Source organism: Brachyhypopomus gauderio, chromosome 11 (genome assembly GCF_052324685.1).
Source record: "Brachyhypopomus gauderio isolate BG-103 chromosome 11, BGAUD_0.2, whole genome shotgun sequence".
In the NCBI taxonomy this organism is placed as follows: Eukaryota; Metazoa; Chordata; class Actinopteri; order Gymnotiformes; family Hypopomidae; genus Brachyhypopomus; species Brachyhypopomus gauderio.
In genome coordinates, this window is record NC_135221.1 from 6,327,875 (window position 1) to 6,344,705 (window position 16,831).

Genomic DNA, 16,831 nt, shown 5'->3' on the forward strand with positions numbered 1-16,831 from the left:
CATCAGTCAGATCAAGGGCAAGAAGTTCCGCTGTACAGGTACTCAGTCCTCTGTGTTCCTCTCTCGGTTCCTCACTCTAACCCTCACACAGCTACCAGCACAAGGCTGTAGGAAACAGCCCTGCAGCTACGTGGGTCTCTCCTACCTGACCAGCCCCACCGATGCCTGCAGTACAGGACACACACAGGGCAGGTTGACCACACCCTGACCATGTCTCTGGCCCCAGATTCTGTGTGGGTGGGACTGTGGGTTTGTGGGTGGAGAGGGTGGGGTCTCCCCTGGAGAAGGGAGCTATGTGGCATCCTCAGGCCTGGGACAGTTCTCCGTTACATACTGTCAGGCTTCAGAGTGCTCATGAGACCAAGAGTGGGCAGAAAAGCCACATGGAAGGCTGTGAGTCAGGTGATCACCAGCACCACCAGCACCAGCACCACCATCACCCCCCTGTCCTGGTACACGGGGGGGTGGGGGGGGGGTGGGGGGGGTTGGGATTGCCTTCAGGCTGTCCTTTGAAGTGCACCCGCTGCTTGCTTTGATATTAACCCCTGGATTACCCCATAATTCCAGCCCTGCCTGCGTCAGTGTAGCAGCACCAGGGAAACGCTCCGGAAGCTTCTGAAGCCAAGGGAGGAGCGCACAAAGCATATGTGTGTGTGTGTGTGTGTGTGTGTGTGTGTGTGTGTGTGTGTGTGTGTGTGTGTGTGTGTGTGTGTGTGTGTGTGTGTGTGTGTGTGTGTGTGTGTGTGTGTGCACAGCAGCAGAGGGGCTTCGCTCCATTCCTTTTCTCCTGTGCAACGTCGGGGTGTGTGTGTCCTTCTCTGTCCGTAGTCCTTGTGTTGTGTTGTCCCAGTAATGGCACTGGGGGATATAGGGATGGGGCGGCCTCGCCCGTCTGCATGGCGTCCCGGTTCTTCCCGGGCGGCTTCCCCGCTCACTTCCTGGCTGCTCCTCTCCTCCTCCCCGCCTCTCTGCTGTGCCCCTCCTCCACTCTGGCCCCCGGCTCCGGGCACGGGGCTCCCTGGCCCCCTGGTGCAGCTGTCTCTTGTGCTTGATCTAACCATGTGCCTCCGCCTACACTCGCCTCACATGGTTCCGTCAAGCACCAGGGACCGCTGGACACACTCGCACGCAGCATGGCATTCTGGGATAGCGTGTGGGCGAGCACCTCCCACCCCTGCCACGAGGAAGAGGAGCAAGACAGCGCCGGGAGCCGGACCTGGATCCACCACGCCGACGCCTCTCCCCCCAGCATGCCTCAAAAAGGACCGGAAACGTGACCCTCACAGGTCCAGGGCATCTGGACCCGGCGCCCCTGACCCGACTCACGTGCCTGGCTCTTAGATCAACTCTGCAAGCGGCTGAGGTGGTTACAGATAAACAGCGCACATGGACAGATAACCAGTGATGAGAAGCAGATATAGCGTTCCCCAGAAACGGGCAACGTTTGGCTGTCAAAACACATCCGAGGAGCAGACCTCCAGGGGGCAGACCTCCAGGAGCAGACCTCCAGCATTCGACCTGATGCATCTCTGACCGCTTCAGCTGCCCTCGCCACAAGATGGATGATTGTTTAGGGGCAGTCGAGAGTGGCGGCGTTATGTTTGTTGTGCACTAGTGTGCGTGTATCTGCTCGTGTGATTGGTTAGCGTAATCCAATGCTTACATTTGTATTTCTTTAAATGAGTGTGTTTGTGTGTGTTTTGTGTCTGTGTTTGTGTGAATAAGCTATTTCACAGTCTTCTGCTCTTTCTCTTTTTCCTTGTTTTTTCTCCCTCGCTCCTCTCCCCCTCTCTCTCCCTCCTCCCTCCTCTCTCCCTCCTCTCTCCTGGGATGGTCAGGTTCGGAGGACTACAGGAGCCGTCTAACTAGCGAGTGTTTTCAGGACTTGGTGTGTCCCAGAGCGATGTCGCTGTGAGGGTACGGTGGGTGGACTGCTCCAACCTCAAACTCACCAGCCTTCCTCCTCACCTGCCTGAGCACACCACCGACCTGTAAGAGACTACCACCTACGTACCTCTCCTGTCCACACACACACACACACACACTAAACGCCTGCAAACGGTCAGCAAAAATGTGCACACTACCCCATATATGTGTACACAATATATGTGTACACACCACACATTCAGACATTCATATATACACTCCACACACGCCTATATACACACTCTATATATACATAAACACAATCAAACACATACATATATCCACATGTTCATAAACACACTCAAAAACGCTCATGTATCTACATATAAATACACTCCACATTTCCCATGTATACATTGTTAGAGAACAGCTTTTAGCCTATTTTTTTAGCTTGAGGTAAATGAAAATGAGTAAAAAAACTACTCTGAAAATCCTTTAGACACAATCCTGACCAAAGTGAAATAATATAAGTCATTCAACAGAGACAAAAGAGGCAAGACAATAGCAAAGAAAACACCAAACAGCAAACACCACACTGTACACCAAACAACAAACACCACACTAGACACCAACCAGCAAACACCACACTGTACACCAAACAACAAACACCAAGCAGCGAGCACTGATCAGCAAACATCAAACAATAAAAGGCATTATAATAGCAACCTTCTGTATATGATTGGGTATTTACCAGATAGAATTGCAAACATGAATATTGGTGATTCATTTTGGTTCCACTTAACGGGGAAAGTGAGGCAAAAAATAATTGTACATTATTTTTCGTTTACAAAAACCACCAATGTTGCTGACGAACACTGGAAGTCAACAGCAATGATGATAGCCATTGTGAAACAGCAAAGTTACATGTTCGCAAATTTTTCTCAACCTGTTTAAAAGGGCATCCAGGTGACCTGGATGTGGTTGGTTGTGGGGCAGGAAGACGTGGGGCTTTGCACCTCCTGTTCCTTTAAGCAGTGTCAGCAGTCTGTAGCTTTTTGCTCAAAACCTTTCCGATCGACTAGTATTCGTGGGTAATTGGAAAATCATTAAAATTAGGATTTTTCACCAAAAGACCCCTTTTAAGTGTCTTAGCTGGTGCTCCATAACAGACGCTACATGCAACAGATTGATTAGCTCAAGAATTACTGCGTCATGTTGCCATTGTTAGTTAACATCACACTCACTCTGGCAGCATCAGACACCTGTTAGCTAGTCGCTACCTTCAACGCAGTTAGAACGCCTCAAGCCAAATGATCTAAAGAGTTTAATATACTTCAAAGTCCAGGTTTTCCTTAGAATAAAAAAGACATTCTTTAATGTTGTCAGTCAAATCTTTCAAGTATTCTACTACGGTCCCATTATTCAGGTACCTGCACAATTTTAAAAGTATCATTTTAGCAGATAAAGGTGGAAAAAAATTTGATTCCCAGTCCTATCAGTTACAAACTCGCTCACATATCTCAGCACACTACAGGACCCTCTCTCTCTCCCTATCTCCCTCTCTCCCTCACCCCTCTCTCTCCCTCTCTATCTCTCTCTTTCTCTCCATCTCTCTCTCCCTCTCTCCTCTCCCTCACCCCTCCTCTCTCTCCTCTTCCTCTCTCTCCCTCACCCTCTCCTCTCTCCATCCTCTCTCTCTCTCTCTCTCTCTCTCTCTCTCTCTCTCTCTTGTCCTTCGTCTCCTGGGTAGAGGACGTGTCATGTCAGACTTTCTCCTCTGCAGACCCCGTCAGCTCCCCTCATCCATCACACTCTAACCCATCCCTCCTTCTCCTTCTCTCACTCAGCTTTTCTCTCTCTATCAGTCTCACCCTCTCTCCCCTTATCTCTCTTTCTCTCTGCCTCCCCCCCCCCCCCTTGCCCCTCCTCCCCTAGCAACATAGCTGCTTCTTCATTGAGGGTGCTTGTGGTGGGCTTGGCAGTGGAACCCCGTTGTCCAAGTGCACACGTCTCCTTCCTCCGCTGTGTCCCACGGGTTGTCCCTAAGCGCTCATCTCCCCTCCGTCTCACACACCTAATGACATTTCTGAAAAGTCCTCTCTTGTTCTTTTTCACTGCCCCTCCTACCAGTCGTCCAGGTCTCGCCATTCATCTTTCGCCCTGACGTCCCCCCCCTCCCGCCCTCTGTCCTCCGTCAACTGCCCCCCCCCCCCTTTCTCGCCCTCTGCCCCCCCCTCGCCCTCTGTCCTTGTGTGTTTGCCATCTCACTCGGACATGCACTCTGTGAGGACTTGGCCCACGTCACCACACAAACACCACACCCAAGGTTTTGTAGATCAGCGCAACATGACACTGCTGTTGAGTGAGTGGGGAGAGAATACTAATCAGTGAGATCTCTAGCAGCTCCTCTCGTCTCCCAGCCTTTACATGCTCCACTGCGACTCATGCTTTTCTCCTTTTTTTCTCTTTTTACTATGTGACTTTATCTCCATTCCACGCTGTGTTATGAGTCATCCTCACTGGTGTACCATTAACCTCTCTGTCTCTGTTCTCTCTCTCTCTCTCTCTCTCTCTCTCTCTCTCTCTCTCTCCCTCTCTCTCTCTCCCTCTGTCTCTTGTCTTCACCAGGCGCCTGAACGACAATGAGATCTCGTCCCTGGAAGCCACAGGAGCCTTTAGAAGCTGCCAAACCTGCGCAAGATGTACGGCCGCCTACGGTTCCCCATTTCATTGTATTTTATTTTTTTTAAGAGACAGTGGGCCAGGGAGCTGGCTGCCCCCCTGCTGGCCCGGGGGTTTCACGTCAACACCTCCGTAACGCGGTCAGCCGCACGCAGGCACAAAGCCACGGAGCACTCTGGCCAAACAAATGATAGCGCAGGGCGGGACTTCCCACCTGGACGAGTAGCGGCTGACCCGCAGGACTAGCGGCCCCTCACAAAAAGAGGCCCTGTGATTTATCAGGCACGAAACCGCTTACGACCCTGTACTGTCAGGATAGGTATAAATGAGCACCCTCTAAAACATCCCCACTCACGTCTTCCTGAGGTCCAGATTACAATCAACTAGTGAATCACCAGAACGTGCAGAGATAGCCCCATGCCAGAAATCATAAATGAGCCTTTAGGACACCATTAAAATGGATTCCAACTTGTGATTACAAATGAAGACCATATTAAACTCTTGGTGGTGAGCCAGTAATATACTCATCAGTCTTGCCATTTTGCCAAATAACTGCGCGGAACGCGTCGTTCTTCTACGTGGACCGTTGGGGACACGCTGACAAATTGGACAAGCAAAACAAATAAAACTAGCTGACAGTGACATGTTAATATTTTAACATGTCAGAGGATTGAGAGGATTAACGGGGGAGCTCGATAAACTCTGTTCTTTGTTGCTGCGTTCCAGAAACCTGAGCAACAACAAGCTGCGTGAGATCCGTGAGGGAGCGTTCGACGACGGGGCCGCCGGCGTGTTGGAGCTGCTCCTCACCGGCAACAAGCTGCAGGCCGTCCACGGGCCCATGTTCCGTGGACTGGGCGGCCTCAAGACCCTGTGAGTACAGCCCCCAGCCTCCCTGCACCTCCCCAGGACGAGGGCTGTGTGGGCTCCACACACCTCAGAAGTGCCTGCTCGCTTTTTCAGGAAGACGTCGTGTTGTAGGAAAGTATTTCCATGAGTCGGGGATCTCCGTGCGCTTGAAGGTGCAAATTTTGTTCATCAGGTCCAATTAAGAAGGCAAATCTCACGAAGCCAAAGCAGGAGTCCCGACCGTAACGAGCAGCCCAGCGCACCATTACGGCAGCAAGGCCCGGTGCCTGGTCGTCAGGATGGGTCCGGCGGAGACCTGCTGCCTGCTTAATTAGCCAAATTGGAGGAGAGAGGAGAGCGCGCAGGAGCAAATGAATAGAATCATGGACCGGCACTATTGAGTTTGGTGCCTTTTAAATCCCGGGAACCATGGCGGCCCAATTGAGTTTGCCTGTCTCGGGTCCTTTCTCGTCAGGGTCTAATGCCAAATCTGCTTCTTTCAGGTCCAGCAGCCTCTGGTTTGCATTTAGTCCATTTACACAGCTGGACTCCCTTTTAGAGGCCCAAGATTACTCTGGCCGCTCCCCCTTTTCACCACACACACACACACACACACACACACACACACACACGTTCTATCTCAAGCTGAACAGGCTATCCTCTTCTTCCAGCCTTACAGACTCTCAGGCAGATGTTCCATGGTTGACATAGGGAACTGGCCAGAACACACACACACACACACACACACACACACACACACACACCCATATCTTTGGACCCACCGCCCCTAACCACAGATGCTGGCAGAATAGTGATGTTGTGAACCTGCTACAAAACCACTTGAGCTGTCTCTCTGGCAGTAGGTGGGTTCTGGGCGGGGAATCCGCTTGTGACCAGCCTTCACACCCTGCTGACCACACCCGCATCCCTGTGTCCTAACTCGCTGCGTTGCAGAGAGTGTGTGTGCGTGCATTGGTGTGTGCCCTAACCGTGTGTGTGTGTGTGTGTGTGTGTGTGTGTGTGTGTGTGTGTGTGTGTCTGCAGAATGTTAAGGAGCAACCAGATCACCTGCGTGGACAACGGCACCTTCACGGGTCTCAGCTCCGTTCGTCTGCTCTCACTCTACGACAACCGCATCTCCACCATCGCCCCCCGGGGCCTTCTCCACCCTCCTCTCCCTCTCCACCATGTAAGCGCTCTGGACATAAACAAACAAACAAGCACAATGTCGTTCACGCTGTAAAACAACAAGAATGAAATGAAAGAAACCCAAACCTTGAGGCTTTTGTACCAATGTTTCTTACTGTTCTACACTATAAGATCACAGAATATTGCACAGTGATCACAGTCATGTCATGATGGAAGGCTTGTATCAGCCCGTGTCAGCCTGTATCAGCCCGTATCAACCCGTATCAACCCGAGTCAGCCCGTATCAGCCCGTGTCAGCCCGTGTCAGAGGGTTTACACCTCGACCTGCTGTGGCCAAGACATTAATCCAGCAGCAGAGGAGGGGGGGGGGGGGGTGTTGTAGGGGGTAGATGTTTCTATGCTAGAGAACATATTCTTGGATGGTGATGTCTAGAACATCTCAGATCTATTAAAATGGCATCACACTACAATGTTAGGGCCAGTGCTAGAGATCCTACTAGCTAGAGTCCCTGTGCTAGAGTTCAACATATCGTGTACCTGTGCGACAATTAGCAATGATTTGATAATGACATTCAGAACTGCCAGGGATTTGGAGCATTTTGAACTGATAATTGTGTAATGGTGCGGTGTGGTGACATGTTAGAGGGCATTTGATGAGGTGAATAGCTTGGTGCAGACAGATCCGGCAAAAACGTTATAAATTATTCAAATTGCCTTCAGGTAAATCATTTCTAGAAAGGTGGTGTAGATTTGACAGCTGTGCTTGTGCGTCTGTGTGTGCATGCATTCTTCTTTATGTAAAACAGGTGTTAAAAAAAATAAACATGTGGCTCTTCAGTGCAGGAACGATGTATAGGTTTCCAAATGGGAAAAAGTTGTGTTTGTTGAATCATTTGTTAGGGATGGCCAAATTAGCTATGTGAAAGCCATGGACTAATAACGCTATATGGCAATATTGATCTCAAGGAGGCTAGGAGCATGCCTAGAAGAACTGACTGAGCTGAATGCCCAGAGCTGTAGATTGATCTGGTGGTGGAGTAACAGTTAGATCTGTGTGATCTGTGTGATCTGTGTGATCTGTGTGATTGGTGAAGCGTAGGCGATTTCATTAGGATGCATTTCTAAACTGTAGCATGGAGATGAGTGTAGTTTTTGTCTACATCTTTCATACAAAAAAAGATGTCATATTTAAACCTCTCTTTCTCTCTCTCTCTCTCTTTCTGTATTTTTAGTTGCTTCATTTTTGAATGGATCAGTTTGTGGTCAGCTGCAAGGTAATTAGAAAACTGGCACAACAGCTAGAGGGAAAGGGAGAGAGAGAGGGAGAGGGAGAAAGAGGGAGAGAGAGAGAGAGAGGAGCTGAGAGAGAGAGAGAGAGAGAGAGAGAGAGAGAGATCCAGCTGTTCACCACCATAGTGTATTTTGACATTCTGGCCAGTCTCTCCCGTCCCCACACAGGTTGCTAGTCTGTTGCTAAGATGTGTGATTAGCTCAGTAAAAGCAGATTTTGTTTTTTTTTTTTTTTTTTGCTACTCATTATCAACAAATTGTTCTAGGAGGTCCTGTGGCATTTAGTTTTTATTTTTTTCATTGTGTTCTCCATCTGCATTTCTCATTGGAGAATATCAGTATAAGGCTCTCTCTCTCTCTCTCTCTCTCTCTCTCTCTCTCTCTCTCTCTCTCTCTCTCTCTCTCTCTCTCTCTCTCTCTCTCTCTCTCTCTCTCTCTCTCTTCTCTATCTCTCTTCTCTCCCCATACACTTTCTCTGAAGATAATGAACCCATTTGATTTGTTGTTGTTTATGGAGCACTGTCTGAATAATTAAAGGCAAACACATGGCGGGTCGGTTCTGCCACTCAGCGTGCCCGCCAGCTCGGAGGCATCTGTTGGCAGAGCGCAGGAAGGTCAGCGTGCTTAATTAATCTGTGCCATGGGCTGGGGTAGAACGGTACCTCTGCACCCGATCCCACCCCCCCGGAGCTTCACCAAGCCCGGTGGATAGTGTGCAAAACCCGCTGTATCACACACACCCACCCCCCCCCCCCGCGCTGGTGGGGCTGTCCTCTCAAGGCTGAAACCTTGAAGACTCAAGTCCCCATAGCACCCGCTGGACCCTCAGAGCTCTGAGAGGAAGGCATGAAAAACGGATCAGTACCTGGGTTCTGAAGGCTGTTGTGCATGTAACAGGCTGGGAAGGGGAGTTCAGAGCCCGGATGGGCCTGACGCTGATAAGAATGTGATTCTTGTGTTTCAGTCCTGACCTTGTTTGCTAGCCGTCAAGATGAACATAAATCATAAACGGCCTTCCAAAACACATCATCACCGCTCTTCAATTCAATATTACAATAACACAGCAAACAATAACACAGTAAAAATGGCAGTAATTCTATTGACGTCTCAGTACTGATCTTGCTGCGTGTGGAACCTCCGTAACCTTCCCGCACGCCTCTGCTCTTCTTGTGTGTGTGCAGTAACCTGCTGTCTAACCCGTACGTGTGTGACTGCCACCTGTCTTGGCTGGGCCAGTGGCTCAAGAAGACCCGCGTGTGGTAAGGGCGGGAAACCCCCGCTGCCAGAAGCCCGCCTTCCTGAAGGAGATTCCCATCCAGGACGTGGCCGCGCCCCGACTTCACCTGCGACGGTACGCAGCCGCCTCTTCACACCTCGCTCCAGAGCGCGATGTAATTGCGCCCTTCCGCTAGTCCGGGCCCCCTCCGCTGAGTGTTGAGCCAAGAGCGGGGGTTTGACACGCTGGAGAGCAGGAGTGTGAGTTTGGTTTCCCGCAGGTCGGACCCTCGGACAGAACCGGCTCACCATCAACGTGCTGCTCCCGAGACTGCAGGGGACTTTAATAAGCCAGACCAAAGTGTGTGTGTGTTGTGTGGTGTGTGTGTGTGTGTGTGTGTGTGTGTGTGTGTGTGTGTGTGTGTGTGTGTGTGTGGTGTGTGTGTGTGTGTTCTCAAATTACAATAAGGATTAAGAAGATAGGGCTAAACTGATTTATTTGCAGGGAGATTTTTTTGGCAGTTTGAAGAAGCTCAATCAACAAGGAGAAATAGGCCCTGTCTGTTTGTTTCACTCCTATTACTCTCTCCCTCCTTCTCTCATCCACACTCTCTTTTCCTCCCTCACTCTCTCTTTTTTCTCCACTTCTCTCTCTATCTCTCTCCCACCTCAGTTCAGGTCAGCAATACTTTATTGGCATAAGTGTAATTAGATACAATGTTGCCAAAGCAAGCAGTTAACGAAATCACATAAATATAAACATAGCATGAATAATAGAAATATAATATTATAGATTGGAATAGAACACTAGAAGTTATTTACAGGATTATTAGTAATCAGTAAAGAAAAAGGAAAATACATGAGTCAAGACCCATTTGTATATATGTAATAATCAATCATTCAATAATCAATAATAATTTGTTGATTAATTGTTCTCACTGATTGGCCTTCAGGTTGGGACAGGCAATCACACATTGTGCTATGTGTGATCATTTCACTCTTCTGTCCTAATACATACGACAGTTTCTGTGTGTTACTGCAGAACTGAAGCTCAGGGGAGTTGCTGACCACTGTTTTTGTTCTGGTTATCTGAATCTGGTCCGCGCGCTCACCTGCACTAACGGTCTGTGCCGTGGCCCGGTTACCTCATCAGCCGATTTTTAATAATTGAAGAGAAGTTATAATTGGTATATCAAATCTGATTGATTTCTTAATAGCAAACAGGGCTTGTCGCTTTTTCTTTGAGGTCCTTCCCAGCTGAGGCCTCCTGTGGAGCTGACTGTCATGTCTGGATCAGCGTGTGTCTCAGGTTCTTCAGCAATGGTGGCGTTCACTGTAAAAATAGAGTTCTTTTGACTTTTTGTCCTCTTTTCAAATTTTACTATTTTCATTTTTTGGTGGTGTATTTTCAGAGGCCACAGACATTTTCCAGTGTTTCTAAGCATTGCTGTAGTCCTCCCTGTTAGGTGACAGTAGGCAAAGGTCATGCACATAAAGGAGGCGTTTGTGTTGTCACCTATAGAGAGGTCGGGAATTTCATCTCTACCTCCCTCCTCCCTCCCTCCCTCTCTCCCTCTCTCTGCCTCTTGCTCCCTCTCTCCCACTATCTCCCTCAATCTCTGCCCTCTCCCGGTCTCTCCTCTCCTTCTCTCTCCCTCTTCTTCTCTCCCTACCTCTCCCCCCTCTTTCCCTCTCCTTCTCTCCCTCTCTCTCCCTCTCTTCCTCTTGCCTTCTCTCTCTCTCTCTCTCTCCCTCCTTCTCTCATCCACACTCTTTTCCTCTCTTTACCTCTCTAACTCTGTCTCTCCCCCTCCCTTCCTCTCTCCTTCTCTCCCTCTCCCTCTCCTCCTCTCTCCTCTCCCTCTGTCTCTCCCTCTCTCCCCTCCTCTCCCAGGCTGCTGTTGTTGGAGCACTCCTGCGCCTCCATTACCTCCATTAGCATCTTAATTCCCTGTTTCATGTTAATCTGCAGGGCCACTCGGGCCTTTTGCAGATAGCATCTCCCCGCGGGGAGTGAGAGCGGACAGGGAGAGGGTGTGGGTGTGCAGCCCGGGGAGAGCCGGGACCTGCCCTAGCCAACAACAACATTTAGCAGGCGAGCTTCAACTCCCTTGTGCCGTTCCGCCTGTTAGGAGCGAGTGTGTGCAGTTCTGATCGCAGATCACTGCGGCAGCTGGCCAGCACGCCTGTTTGGAGAAGAACTCTGCTCAGATCAGTTTTGGGCCAGTTATTGCGGTGCACACACACACACACACACACACACACACACACACACTGTCTCACCTGTTTTTCACTGCTGTTCTGTTCTTTCTCTCTCACTTTTCCTTTCTCTGCTCCTCTCCCCTTAAAGAATGTATGAATGTCTATATTAAACCTGTCAGTGACGGGTAATTTTTCTTTTTGGTGTGAGATGTCTTGATAAAGAAGCATTAAGAATTAAACATTCTCTCTATGCCTTTCTGTCTCACCCTCTGTGTGCCTGCCTGTATCACTGCCTTCATCACTCTCCTTCTGTCTGTCTCTCTCTGAGCAGGTGTAGAGGACAACGCCTGTTTGCCCGCTGGTCCCTCGCTGTCCCGATCCGTGCACATGCTCAGATACAGTGGTGCGCTGCAGTAACCGTGGCCTGCGCTCCCCTCCCCAAGGGCATTCCCAAGGACAACCACCGAGCTGTAAGCCCCTCCCTCACCCCCTCTCTCTCCTCCTCCTCTCTCTCTCCCTGTCTCTCTCTCTCTGTCTCTCTCTCTCTCCTTCACTCTGTAGCTCTGGCTCTCTCTCCCTCATTTGTTCTAATTGACTTTTCCTTTTCCACCTCCCTCTGCTGATCCTGTTACTCACAGTGTTCTGTAAAGCTTTGTTTGTTTCTGTTTTTGACACACTGGTTGCTTCACCGGTGTTGAATACTGGTGTTGAGTGCCGGTGTGGAGACAAAACACTGTTCCAGTAATTCACTTCGCTAGCAGCACTGCGCTCATCCTTTGTCTCCTCCTTCATTAACCCAGCACCATGACACAGGGCTGTCCAGTCCTGCTATGGCTATAGTCCTGCTGGGAGTGTCCTGCTGGGAGTGTCCTGCAGGGCTGTGAAGCACGACCCCTCAGCATTCAGCAGAACCCGACATTTTCCATCTCATTATATATATAGAATAGAGAGAAGAGAAAGAGAGAGAGAGAGAGACAGCGACTCAATTTAAGGTTCCATCTACCCTGTTCTGTCAGTGTGTGCGGGCGTGCGTGCGTGCGGTGTGTGTGTGTGTGTTTTTTGTGTGTGTTTTTGTGTGTGTGTGTGTGTGTGTGTGTGTGTGTGTGTGTGTGTGTGTGTGTGTGTGTGTTGCTAGACTCCTCTCTCCTAGTCTCTACTGACAGGCTTCATTAGCTCTGTGTGTGGATATTGAGCTGCTTGAAACTTCCATCTGCTGCCTGTGGTCTTTCTCAGTGAACGACTCTCAGCTGCCTGGTCTGCTCAACACACACACACACACACACACATAGGCACAAGCCAGTAGTCTCACTGTAGTCTAATCTCCACACTCCTGAACAGGTACCCGCATAGCTGCATGCTGCAAGAGCCATAATGCACAGTAACGTAAAGCCCCTCCCACTGGAAGGCATCGACTCCTCCCCACTCCTGTGCACGCCAGGCTTGGGCATGGCTTCTCTTTCACTCAACCTCTCTGGCTTCTAGCTTTAGCTCTGTGGTGTCTCAAAGCGATAGCCGAGATCTGACAGAGTCCTTGTGATGTGTAAGTGACTGCTGAGTGAGAATATGTTTCCATGTCTCCAATGGCTCAGGTACCTGGAAGGAAACCTGCTGACAGCCGTCCCCAAGGAGCTGGCCCACCTGAAGCAGCTCACGCTCATGTACGTGACACCACTCCTTTACACCCACACCCAGTCACCCTATCACCCAGTCAACCTATCACCCTATCACCCAGTCACCCTATCACCCAGTCAACCTATCACCCAGTCAACGTATCACCCAGTCACCCTATCACCCTATCACCCAGTCAACCTATCACCCCTATCACCCAGTCAACGTATCACCCAGTCACCCTATCACCTAGTCAACCTGTCACCCTATCACCCAGTCACCCTATCATCCTATCACCCAGTCAATGTATCACCCTATCACCCAGTCACCCTATCATCCTATCACCCAGTCAATGTATCACCCAGTCACCCTATCATCCTATTACCCAGTCACCCTATCACCCAGTCAACGTATCACCCTATCACCCAGTCACCCTATCACCCTATCACCCAGTCAACCTATCACCCTATCACCCAGTCAACGTATCACCCAGTCACCCTATCACCTAGTCAACCTGTCACCCTATCACCCAGTCACCCTATCATCCTATCACCCAGTCAATGTATCACCCTATCACCCAGTCACCCTGTCACCCTATCACCCAGTCACCCTGTCACCCTATCACCCAGTCACCCTGTCACCCAGTCACCCTATCACCCAATCACCCAATCACCCAGTCACCCTATCACCCAGTCACCCTATCACCCAGTCACCCTGTCACCCTATCACCCAATCACCCAGTCACCCTGTCACCCTATCACCCTATCACCCAGTCACCCTATCACCCAGTCACCCTGTCACCCTATCACCGTATCACCCAGTCACCCTGTCACTCTATCATCCCATCACCCAGTCACCCAGTCATCCAGTCACCTTAACCTCCTTCTTCTACACATCCAGCTGTTGAGCCATGATGGCCAAATGGTCATTTTGTTAACTAGATTTTGGCTCAGATAACCTTCCACAGCCTTAATGATTTTGTTTGATTAGTGGTGGGAGGACATGGTGTTTGTCAGTGTGTTTGTGTAATTGTGTGTGTGCGTAATGGTGTGTGTGTGTTTCTCATGTTCCCCAGAGACCTGAGTAACAACAGCATCAGCTCACTGACTCCGCTCACGTTCACCAACATGACTCAGCTCTCCACACTGTGAGTCGTCCTCACGACCGCCTGCCACACGCCACCGACTACAACCGCACCAACACTTCGCTTGGTGGGTGAATGTGGATGTGTGGGAACATAAATATCTGGGTTTAATATCCCCCTCTATCTCCCCTCTCTCTCTCTCTTTCTCTCTCTCTCTCTCTCTCTCTCTCTCTCTCTCTCTCTCTCTCTCTCTCTCTCTCTCTCTCTCTCTCTCTCTCTCTTTCCCCTGGTCTGTCTGCAGTATCCTGAGTTATAATCAGATCCGCTGTGTGCCAGTGAATGCGTTTGATGGACTGCGTTCACTGCGACTGCTGTAAGTCCTCCTGCTTCCACCGGGGAAACACACACAAACACACATACACACACACACACACACACACACACAAATACACACACTCCCAGTCCTCATTAGCTCCTGTTTAAGAGGTGCCTGTGAAACTGATGTTTTCTGAGGGAAAACCCTCACTAGATGGAGAAAGATAGTTTTCTTCTTCTCCACTCCCACCCCCCATAAGATCAGGCCAGCCAGAGGTTTTCAGGAGCTCTGAGGCCCTGTTCCCCACCTCTGCTGGGGGTGAGGACATGGCAAACCCCCCCCCCCACCCCCTTTTGCACACCCAGCTGCCAGCCATCACTCTCACTTGTTCATTTCCCAGAATGCCCCTGGGGGCACGTCTGTTATGGCCTCAAGTGGCATGGCCTTGGTCACAGGGTCTGATTACTGTTAGACTGACCCCAGACCTGCTGAATGTTCCGTGCAGATGTTGTCCAGCACGTGTGGACCGGGTCCTGGTCCTGCCCTCTCCTGCTCCGGAGAGCACCAGCGAGAGCTGCACTTCACTCCACGCACACTTGCTTTCAATTTCCCCTCTCTTCTCTTTCAGAACACTCCATGGAAACGACCTTTCAACTATTCCAGAGGGAGCCTTCAACCACTTGACGTCTCTGTCTCATCTGTGAGTGTGTGAGCCGGAGCGAGTGCTCTGTCTGTCTCTCTCTCTACCCCCTCACTACTAATGACAGGCTCTCAGCATCAGACTTAGAAACTCACTCAGATTTTTATGACCAGTAGAGGTTTGACTTCATTAGCAGGTGCGACCTTAAAGCGCTGCCCTGTGTGTGGTGTGCCGTTGCGGGGCCCCACAGGAAATCTTTGTAAATGTTATTACCGTTAAAAGGCATGCGTCAGTGAGAGCGTGTGACTGGGGTTTTTCCCTCTGGTTGGGGCTGCTGTTGCTGGTTTGAGGAAGAGTTACTGTAGGGCTGCAATTAAAGGCCCTGTCACAAAGGAAGGCTCTTCAGGAGAAGGGCTCTCTGTTTCATTAGCCAGAGAGGGAGCGGAAGCTTCTTCCCCCTGGTCTTTAGCTGATGAAGAGGTTGCCTTTTTACCTTCGAGTAGGATGTACGGTCTGTGTGTGTGTGTGTGTGTGTGTGTAGGAGCTTGTGTGCAAGTCATTGTGATGATCTCTTGTTTGACTGCGTGGGACTAAACTACCTTCCTCTGTGTGTGTGTGTGTGTGTGTGTGGTAGGGCACTGGGTGCTAATCCACTATACTGTGACTGTGAGCTACGGTGGCTCTCCCAGTGGGTGAAGGCTGGCTTTAAGGAGCCTGGCATTGCCCGCTGCAGTGGACCGCCCGACATGGCTGACCGTCTCCTGCTCACCACACCCCTCAACCGCTTCCAGTGCAAAGGTCAGCTTCTTCCTCCTGTCTCCTTCTACATCTGCCTCCTCTCTCCTTTTCCTTCTCCTTCTTACTCTCCCTGTCTCTCTCTATACATATCTCTCTTTCTCTCTCTCTCTCTCTCTCTCGCTCTCTCTCCCTCTCTCTCTCTCTCTCTCTCTCTCTCTCTCTCTCTCTCTCTCTCTCTCTCTCTCTCTCTCTCTCTCTCTCTCTCCCTCTCTGGATATTTCTGCCTCTCTTTCAACAAGCACAAGTAGCCAACTGAAAGATTTAGACGTACAAACCCCAGAAAGCCAATTAGCAGTGCCAGAGGATTGATTCAGAGATTAGTGCCGAGATTAAGGGGATTTTTATATATTTGGATAGAGCAGTACTTAAAACAGTGGTGGGCTTTTCGCTATCTGCAACTTCGGCATTATGTTAGAGGAAATATTCCAAACTTCGAATCAGAACCAAATAATCATCCAATATATAGGTTTTTCTGTATGGATCCTCAGTCGAGACATCTAGTCTCCCAATTCATTTCTGTTTTGTCTTCGACTCCTGACACCACACGGTATAGAGAGGCTTGGGCCAGGGAGACTAACAGCCAGATAACAGATGAGGTTTGGGAAGAAAGCCTCAAAAGGATTTCACTTTGTTCCATTAGCTCTCGATATAGACTGATTCAGTTTAAAGTTTTACATAGGATGCACTACTCAAGGGTTAAACTGCATAAGATATCTGGTTCAATATCTCCGCTTTGTGAGAGATGTAAAACAGAGGAGGGTTCCTTGTCACATTTGTTTTTGTTTTGCCCTGTTCTGCATGGCTTCTGGACCAATGTGTTCAATTGGCTCTCAGGAGCTCTTGGGGTACAACTAAACTTTGACCCTATAACTGCGATTTGCGGATACTCTACATTACTGGATCCTCTTCCGTACCCCCTACAACAGGTGGTGATGGCTGGTATGGTAGTGGCCAAAAAGCTGATCCTCCTTGACTGGAAATCGCCCATTGCTCCATCATTTAAACGCTGGCTGTCTGAAATGCTCACATTTGCTTCGATGGAACGTTTGCGCAGTCGGGGCCAGAGAGCACAATACCTCAATAAAACCTGGAAACCTGTATTGGACTATTTTAAGGGACAGTGACCTGAGCA

General features: G+C 49.8%; 1 pseudogene across 1 annotated transcript in view; it reads left to right on the top strand.

Annotated features, from left to right (window-relative positions):
- Window positions 1-16,831, top strand: part of LOC143527601 (slit homolog 3 protein-like) — a 45,987-nt pseudogene that overhangs the window by 10,317 nt on the left and 18,839 nt on the right. Inside the window, exons 3-14 of the transcript XR_013134192.1 lie at window positions 1-38; window positions 1,839-1,991; window positions 4,495-4,568; window positions 5,275-5,421; window positions 6,442-6,586; window positions 9,018-9,187; window positions 11,585-11,723; window positions 12,843-12,911; window positions 13,937-14,008; window positions 14,247-14,318; window positions 14,890-14,961; window positions 15,536-15,699. The exon at window positions 1-38 is cut by the window's left edge and continues 127 nt beyond it. The product of XR_013134192.1 is annotated as a slit homolog 3 protein-like (transcript). The remainder of the gene's footprint in view (window positions 39-1,838; window positions 1,992-4,494; window positions 4,569-5,274; window positions 5,422-6,441; window positions 6,587-9,017; window positions 9,188-11,584; window positions 11,724-12,842; window positions 12,912-13,936; window positions 14,009-14,246; window positions 14,319-14,889; window positions 14,962-15,535; window positions 15,700-16,831) is intronic.